This window comes from Adiantum capillus-veneris, chromosome 28 (genome assembly GCF_014529385.1).
Source record: "Adiantum capillus-veneris isolate H3 chromosome 28, ASM1452938v2, whole genome shotgun sequence".
Classification (NCBI taxonomy): Eukaryota; Viridiplantae; Streptophyta; class Polypodiopsida; order Polypodiales; family Pteridaceae; genus Adiantum; species Adiantum capillus-veneris.
In genome coordinates, this window is record NC_140958.1 from 888,827 (window position 1) to 898,682 (window position 9,856).

The following is a 9,856-nucleotide window of genomic DNA, read 5'->3' on the forward strand; positions in this document are numbered from 1 at the left end:
AGAGCATGTGTCACATGTGGACTTAGACTGAATGCACGTAGGGCACCCTCACTGAAGAAGCAAATCTACGAAGGTCATCAAGCGTATCTTCCAGAGAATCATGTGTTACGCGACGGCTTTTTGGGAAGAGAGCCACCAAGGATGTCTGCACAAGCATGGTTAGAGCAGAAGGAGATGTGCGATGACGGATTGCCTCCAGGGATGAAGAGACTATCTCTATGGTACGAGTTACCATACTGGCCCCGACTCATGATGAATCACTTGCTCGATCCAATGCACATATTCAAGAATGTGGGTAATCTACTATGGGACCATTTGACCGGCAAGAAAGATACTTTGGGAGCCAGAGTTGACCTTAGAAATGTGGATCGTATGGAGCAATATTGGCCGCAAACAGCGTCTGATGGATCGATAAAACTCCCTAAAGCACCATGGATTTTCACAGGAGCTCAAGAACGCAAAGTAAAAGAGGCCATTCGATCTTTGCAGACCCCCACTGGCGTAATGCACTCGCTCTGAACGTGTTTTACTAAAGAAGGAAAGCTTACCGGTTTGAAGTCACACGATTGGCATAAAATGTGTCAGGTACGTTCATAGTGGACTTTAATATCATTTTACCGGTTGCCATTGAGGGATGTTTGTCTCTCGACATCCGTAACACAATCTACAAACTTGCAAAGCTGGTGCAATGGATCTCACAAAAGGAGATCGACGTAGACTCCATACCATTCGCCAAACTAAATGCTGCGGAGCTTGTGTGCATGTTTGAGAAACATTTTCCTACTACAATGCTAACCATTCAGGTGCATCTTCTTGTTCACATAGTTGATGAGGTGGAAATAGCTGGCACAGTTCATTCCAGATGGATGTTCTTCTTAGAGCGTTTCATGAAAACGCTTAAGGGATATGTGCGTCAAAAGGCACGTTCGGAGGGTAGCATGGCAGAAGGTTGGTTGGTATCAGAGTCCCTAGTGTACATTGGAGAGTGGCTAGACGGATTTGATAAATCCCGGGACACGCTATGGCGAACCATAGATGATGAGCGCATATCTGGGATTGTCATGTGCAATCTCGGTGTTGAGAAGAAGATGACGGAAGATCTAGAGGCTAAAATCAACCGATTTTGCATGCTTCACAATCCAGTGATGCAAAAGTGGATTTCACAATATGAGGACGCAAAGCAAGAGCGACAAAGGGCATGAATCGAGTGGAGACGGGGAAGACGACCACCGATGCACTATCCAGCGGTTCTGGAGAGCCTACCAACCTTCATGAGCTTAAGATGGTTGCACAACCAATTGAAAAGCGCACAACAATGCGGTGACGAAGTGACTGAAGAAGAGTGGGAGTACTCTCGGGGTTGCGCGACCAAGGTAAGTTTGCAATGTACGACTAGCAAGTGACTTTATTTATAAACGTTTGAACGGCCACTCATAATCTTTGTTCGTTGTAGTATAAGTCATACACAGCAGCATGGTGTAAAGGTCGACATTTTAGGGTGGAACGAATCGACAAAAAGTGTTTTACTCAAGATTGTGGAATCATGGCAAAATTTGAACAGTCTAGTCGACGACGTTCCTCTGATGCAGATCCTGTGGTGGCGGAACTCACTTACTTCGGCACGCTGCAAGAGATTTTGAGGATCGATTACAGAGGATTTTTTGTCGACTTGTTCGACGTGCAATGGTTCAAGATAATCATGGAGGGTCGCAACGCTACTGTGCGTAGAGGAGAGTCTGGTTTTCTTGAGGTGGATTCTACTAAGAAATGGACTGACCTAAGAGACACTTTCGTACTACCCGAGCATTGTGAACAAGTAAGTATGTAAATAGTTAACATCCCCCTTTTACAAGTTATGTGCTTGAAAGCTCTCATGTAAGTTATGTGGCTCTGGCAGGTAGTATTTCATCCTACAAAGTCTACATCAAACTGGTGGTACGTCATAGAGGTAGCCCCTCGTAGTGCAAGGACGTATGAAGGCTACCATGTGCCAATCACAACGACATCAATGGAGGAGATCATAGAAGATGCTCAATCAGAAGCCGCTGCGATGGTGCCAGACGAGCATCAAGATGCTACTACTCTATATGGGGTGCATGCAGAGGAGCTACAAAATGAAACAGAGGATATGTGTTTAAACGGAGAGCTCTATATAGATGTAGGAAGTTATGCTGAGTTATGCGAGGATGAGAGAGAGATCTCTTAAAGCCACAAATATTGTATTTGAACAATTTTGCTCCGTGTTGTAAAAGCTCTGGCTCTCTAAGTACCTTCCATGGTGTATAACGCTCTTTTCTACTCGCGCTCACATCTTTTGATTGAAAATTCTGAGTTTTCGACTTGCCTCTTCTATCACTCGATTCATTGCGTCATTGTATTTATATGCGTCATTACGTCATTGTATTTAATGGTCTTTGCGTCATTGTCTACTCTATTCATTCAATATTAAGTTTAAATATTCGTGTGTTTAATGCAGGTATGGATGATGAGGAGTTTCTTTCTTCTTTGTCACCGCAGCAGAGACAGTAGTACGTGGAGCGTCATCGCTCTGGTGCATCATCGCGCGTTCCTACACCATCCGCATCTCCCTCTCTTTCGGAGCATTCGGCGCGCTCCGAAGCTTCGGCGTCGATGAGACGAGCTTCACACTCGTCTAGACACCGGCGCTCTAGTGGTGGCGGTGGCGGTTGTTGTGGGGATTCCGCCACCGATGCCTCCACACCGCCTCGTGTTCGATGAGGCTCTTTACCCTCCCCTTCTTTGCCCGCCCCCACACCAGCCACAGCATCGCCGTCTACGCCAGGTTTTGCACGGCTGACTGTTCCTAGAAGCTACACACCTCTACCTACTCCGCCAGGAGCCACCCCACTCGACACTCCTCGCTTCGGGGCCCAGACGCCGGTGGAGACACCTGACGTCCGTACCCCCATCGACACGCCGCTAGAGACCCCTGCCGGGACACCCAGGTTCATGCGTCACCGGCCAGAGGGCTTGCCTTACTCCGTCGACATCAGCGGCGGCATCATCATGGATGATGACGGCAAGAAGGTGATCGCGCATGCGTGGTCTTTGCTCTCAGCTGTTTAGACACTATATACTAAACAAATGGAGTGAAGTACCAAGTGATTTAAAAAACAGAGTCATCAGCATACTTCATGATGAGTTTCCCGTTCCAACACGGGATCAGCGCTTCAATGAAGACCTGATGAAGATTCGAATGCGCGAATACTGCAAACACAAGCGTTCCGAAGTGCAAAAAGCAATCAAGAATGGGTGGAATAGGCCAGATTGGCTGGCCAAAGAAGATTGGAAGAATGCGAAGAAAGCAGCGCGCGAGAATCCCGACAAGTGGAAGCAACAAAAGGATGCAGCCAGAGCGCGAGTAGAGGCAGGGAGCTCGCACCACTTGGGGAGCGGTGGATGGGCATCATTTGAGGCCGATTTTGTAAGTCTTTTCACATTGCTCTTTATGCATGTTCGATAGTTTAGGGTTTATGAGTTTTTTAGTTCTAACATAATGAAATCTTTGTATGTTTTGACAGTGGTCGATGACAGGACGTGATCCCACACCGTACAAGCGCGAGTATGCAGGCAGGAAGGGCTTAAACGCCCTGATGGACATTCTCAGTTCTCGCGGCGGCATGGTTAGTATTAGGGTTTACTCTTTTTTATTTTTTGTATTGTTTTATAAATGTCGTTATATGTTTATATTTACTGAAAACTGTCTTATTGTCTTTTTTTGCAGAATCCGACAGATACGCCGCTTGGACGCGATGAGACGTCTGACTAGACGACGTCAGTTTAGCCGTAGCTAGATAGCATTAGTTTAGGGTTTCTCATAGCTTATGTATCATGAGACGGATTTTATACGTCTTTTTGAACCATGTATATTATTACATTTCTCACCGCAGTTCCTTTTGCCAATCAATTCTTTATGCCTATGATGTTGTACAATTGTCATTATTACATTTGCCAATCAATTCATTTTGCCTATGATGTGTACAATTGTCAATTTTGCAAACAATGCGTCTTGTGGGTGACTATTTTGGGTCTATTATCTACCTTTGCACTTTTTTTAAAAAGTGAATCAAGTACAATATGGTTGATGGGTGGCAGGGCATTCAATGCCCTGCCACCAAAAAAATATTCTCTCGGGCGTCGCTATAAGCGTCGCTATTTATGGCTCTGTAGCATCGCTATGAGCGTCGCTATAGTCTTCTGTGAGAGCGTCGCTATAGGCGTCGCTATATAGCGACGCTGATAGCGACGTATATAGCGACGCTCTGGTAGCGACGCTCGTAGCGACGGTTTTAGCGACGCCGGGGGTTATAAAAACCCAATGTATTTCCGTCGCTAACAGCGTCACAAGAGCACACAACCTCTTGTAGTGCATCACTTGTGTTGTCTTCACTCCTTCCTCCATAGCTTGAGTCCAAGAGCTTCCTTATTTTAAAATGTAAAGAATCTACATAAAATCAATACATATCTAGTAATAATAGAAAGGGGTTGAATGAGAACTTATGAATTACAACAAGATTAAGCATGATTTGAGAGGTGATTAAAAGAGGAATTTGTGATGGTTTTTTGAGCTTGAGAGAGAGGAGGAAGTAGGGGAGGGTGAGAAGACTAATGGCTTATTTTTAGAGAAGGACTCAATGTGGAAAAGAAAGGGGGTGTGTGTAAAGGTAGAGGGGGTGGTCTCCACAACAGTTGGAAAAACTGGCGTCCGCCATTTTGGCCATATCTCCTAGACCGTAGATGCAAAAATTATAAACAAAAATGGTCAGAATCTCCAGCTCATCAACTACAACTTTGATGAAGAAAACTTTTCTTGGATCGGAGTGGATGTATTTTTTAAAAAATCAGCAAAATCATGTGTCTGTTTCCTTCCTTCATCAAGTCTTCCACCTGGGTCCCATCTGTTTGAATCATTATATGGCTCCAAAGCCATGATGATATGAACCCCTCATGACCATTGAATCATGGTGCATGGCTCCACAACCACATCATATCTTTTCTTTTCACATTTACATATTTTCCCTTCCCTTTACCACTAGGTTCTACCTTTCACCTCCGGTGAACTAGTCAAGGAAAAATTCCCATCCAGTCATTTTTTGAATTTTTCCAAGAGATTGTTCTCACTCTTTCTTTTATTGTAAACCTCTAGAAGCAGGGAAAACCAACAAAATATAGTAAACAAAAAATTTGTGATAGGCTCGGATCACTAGCAATGAAGTCTCCCATGAGGAAGACTTCTCCTAGTGTAGAGTACTAAATAATCTCCTCTGAAAAGCATGTATATGGTGATGGTCTCTCATCCTCATCCCTCTGTAGTGGCAAATCTAGAGCTTGAGGGAGCAAAGTAGCAGCTGATAATATAGACAATCTTATCCCCTGATAGCTCAAAACGAATCCAAATGTAGCGGGCTTGTGGGTCACGTGAGAATCGGTATCCTCCTCTGGAGTCCTTATCTGAAAAGTATAGCCACCCCTCTTGATCCTTGTGTGGTATGCTGACCAGTTCTTCCTCGATGTGATGACTCGTAATGAAAGCCGTGGATCCCAATAGACTTTGCTATGGACTTGCATGTGTCTTTGTCATGTCCCATCCATTCATCACCTTCTCAAGCCTCTCTTGATGGGTCCATAGGTCTCCATTGCAATTCCAAACCGGGACATGGATCTCCTCATGTGTCCCACTAGCCGCGAGTCCCTATGCGATGGTCTTGCCATCAATGATGACCCTACCATCTCGATACATTGCTTTCTTTCCCTCCTTGCAATCTTGATGGACTCTAGGCATGCATGCACGACAGTGGTCGTGTTGCAGATTCATGAGGTTGTCATCAAGATAAATAGGGGGACCCTCTAATCCTCTCAAAATGACCCTCTTTTTTATGAAAGAAGTGCAGAACTCCTCAATGGAAAATTGAAGGATGAGTGCTCTTTACTTTGGATATTTGTCCACCCGCCATGCTTTGGACAAGGGTAGGTCTCCTTGCTTGTATCCAAGCTTCTTGCATAAATCTTTTGCATCATGTCGGGCGTTGATCTTGTCTCTTCTTCGATGCTCGTCACCCGTACGTTGAGGCGGGGAGATTTTCGCATCTTCTATTCCTCAATCATTGTGTGGATGATGAGGACCTCATCTTTTTGGGCTTCTTCTCTTGCCTCTTTCTTCATGTTCTTCCTAACTACGTCAACCCACCCCTCTTTGAGAGAGAGAGAGAGAGAGAGAGAGAGACTCCTCTATATGGGGAACAAAATCTCAGCCCAAACCAATGCAAATCAACGCATAATTAACTAAAAAATGCTCTCAGAGAATAATTTACATAAATATGGTGTCAATTGACATTCACTGTATCAACGACAACCAACTCGGTGTCAAAAGCACCTATATCCCATTGCATTCATATTCTCTGGCAAGGCTACGAATTGGGGTGCTGCAGCTATCTATATTACCGAAGGTATCTCATAAATCCGAGAATACCCCAGCTCAATAAAACGTGACGTAGGGCCCTCCAAAGGATCAACAGACTCCAAACAAGACTAATTGCCGGAAATCAAGACGATATGGCTCAACAAACGAGGTACATAGGCAGTGTCCGCAACTCAATGTACATGAGAATCAAGAACAGTCTTTATCGATGCGACAGGAACTGCAGACGAAAAGGCGCCAAGAGATGCAAGCAATCTGCTGACAAGCTTCATGCGGGGAGAAAGTGCTCTCAGAAAGAGATCACAAGCATATATGAAGCTTGAAGGTGTAATGTGTGATGTTGTTGGAACAACCACTCACACTGTAGCGAAAGCTTGTGAAAGAAGCTCCACCTATGTGCTCCCAAAAAACCGTGGCTCTCAAGAGACCACTTCAATGGTGTGTAAACGTCTCCTTGATTCTTTGCCTAAATCTACCATAAACTCTCAAACAAGAAGCTTTGTATCAGCTGCAATTGTATCTTCAGCCCAAAATGTATGCACCCAACTTGGAGCAACTCCCGTACTTCCAAAAGTACATCAAACTTGCACTCAATTTCCAAGAACGTGTGGCTGTCCACACATGCATACATCCACTCTAAATTGGTTGAAGATTCAGCTCTCCAAAGCTCTCCATCACCTTGATCTAAAGCCCTAATTTAAGCTCCGAAACATGTACCTATGAAAAACTCAAAATACACAGCTGTTGCGGAAACTTTTGTGATAAAAATAGGTCAAATAGACATTGCCATTGCCTCCGGAACATGCCAAAACCCCAGAAAAGAGTCCTGGGTTGCGCAGATCTGAGTTCGTATGAGAGATTTATAGCCAAAAAAAGATTTTTGGGCCCAAAAAACACCTGCGCAAATTTGTTTCTGCAAAACTGCCTACTGTGTGGTGTGTGTGGGCTGATCTGTGGATACAAGGAGCTCAAAATAAACTCCCGTTTGCTCAACTCTCAATCTCCTACCATGGCTGAGCCGAATTTTCTCTACAAGTTCTCTTCGAGCTCCAAGCTCGAGCTCTCTCTCTCTCTCGCTCTACTCCAAAGCAAACATTACTATCGACGCGAAGCTCTCGCGATGGAGACTATGACGCTCTCACTTGCTCTAATACCATTTGTGAGTGTGCCGTGCGGTGTTGTGCAGCTCCGCTTCCATGGCAAGAAAATAAGCAAAGGGATGCCAATCATGCTTATTTGAATCCTATGTGATTATTTAACAGTAATAAGGGCTTGCTAACAAGCTAATTTTAAGCTAAAAGTATCCTAGATGCGGCTCTTGTTGAGATGTAGAGAGAAAGAGAGAGAGAAACGAGACAAGAGACACACCATATACGCTCCCAAAGACTGATTCATATTGAGGACAAGATACAAATATATAGGTGAGACCAAGTTCAGTAGAGTGAGCCATATATAGCTCCAACACCCCCACTCAAACAAAGGTCTCTAGCTTTGGATGAAAAAACCCTTGGGGAGTTCAAGGGAAAAACCCAAGCCCCTATACAATGTGAAAATATGAACCAGCGCAATGATGATGTGAAAGTGAATTGTGCATCTATGTAAAAATATTAAAGTGACTTAGATATCACAATGTGCAAATGTGGAGTGTGCATAGTGCATGATACCTAAAAGATTCCAATGTCATATGTACAAAGCTATTACAATAGCAAAGAAGCTAATCTAGAAAGAGTGAGGCCGAAGCAACTCCAAGCTCCGAGCGCAAGAGGATGAAACGTGACTCATTGAGGCCTTTGGTCAAAATGTCTGCAATCATCTGGTCACTTGGACAGTGTTCAACCATAATGGTTCCTTTGTGTACTTCATACCTGACATAATGATAATGGACAGCAATGTGCTTTGACTTATTATGTTGAACATAGTCTTTTGCAAGACTAATACCACTTTGGTTGTCACACCGCAAGGGTGTGCTAGAAAGAGGAGAGTGACCAATATCAACCAGCATTTGTCGAAGACAAATCAACTCACGAGCTACAAGTGATGCTGCAACATATTCTGACTCAGTCGTAGAAACTGCAACACAATGTTGTTTCTTGCTGGTCCAAGAAACAAGACAACCATTTATAAAGAAGCAATTTCCACTAGTAGATCGCATAGATAAATGTGAGCTTGCCCAGTCTGCATCTGTGTAACCCAAAAGAGAAAGAGATTGCATAGAATCCGATGTGAGTTGTCGTCGATAGACTAAACCAAAATCTTTAGTGCCTTTCAAGTATTTCAATACACGCTTTGCAGCAGACCAATGCTTAAGACAAGGACATGCAAGATGTTGTCCAAGATAATTAGCAGCAAATAGAATATCAGGACGAGTGTTCATGCCAACAAACTGAAGACATCCAATCAAGTTAGCATAAGGTTGATTTGTGACAAGTTGACCGCCATTGTCAGAAGTGTTCTTCGTAGAGCTCGCAAGACAAGGTGTGTTGGCTGAATGTGCAAATTCCATACCAAATTTTTGAATAGTATCTGCAATAAACTTTGACTGTCGAAGGAATAAAATACCTTTTGTATGGTTCCGTTGGATTTGAATGCCAAGACAAGAGTGAATCTCTCCAAGATCCACCATATCAAATGCAGAAGACAATAACTTTTTCAGTTGCTGAAGAAATCCCAAATCATTGGAAACAAGGATCGTATCATCCACATAAAGAGCAAGAATCACAAAACTACTACCTTGGCGTTTTATGTATAAGTTGGGGTCTGACGAGCAAGAGACGAATCCTTTAGAGGTGAGAAAAAGATCAAATTTTGTATACCAGGCTCGCGAAGCTTGTTTGAGACCATATAGTGACTTATGGAGTTGAGCAACAAGGTCTTGTTTACCTGGAATAACAAACCCTTCTGGTTGTTCCATATAAATTTTCTCTTCCAAGTCACCATTAAGAAAAGAAGTTCGCACATCCATTTGATGAGCTTCTAAATCAAATTGAACAGCAAATGACAATAAAACTCGAACACTTGTAATGCGAACAACTGGTGAAAAAGTCTCTTGATAATCAACACCAGCTACTTGGGAGTAACCTTTTGCAACTAAACGCGCCTTGAACTTGTCAAAAGATCCATCTGCTTTTACTTTTGTTTTATACACCCACTTACATTTAATAGCTGTACGACCAGGAGGTAATTCAGTTAGTATCCATGTACCTTTAGAGATAAGAGAATCGTACTCTGATTCCATAGCCTCTTGCCATTGATCCTTTTGTGGTGAAGAGATAGCTTCATCATAAGTAACGGGATCTTCAGAAGTAGAAAAAGCATTATCAGCAATATCATCATCATAAACATGCCATGAGCCATGTTCAAAATCAATAGGCAGATCAACAAAAATATCAATATCATCATTGGCAACATTTGGAATGG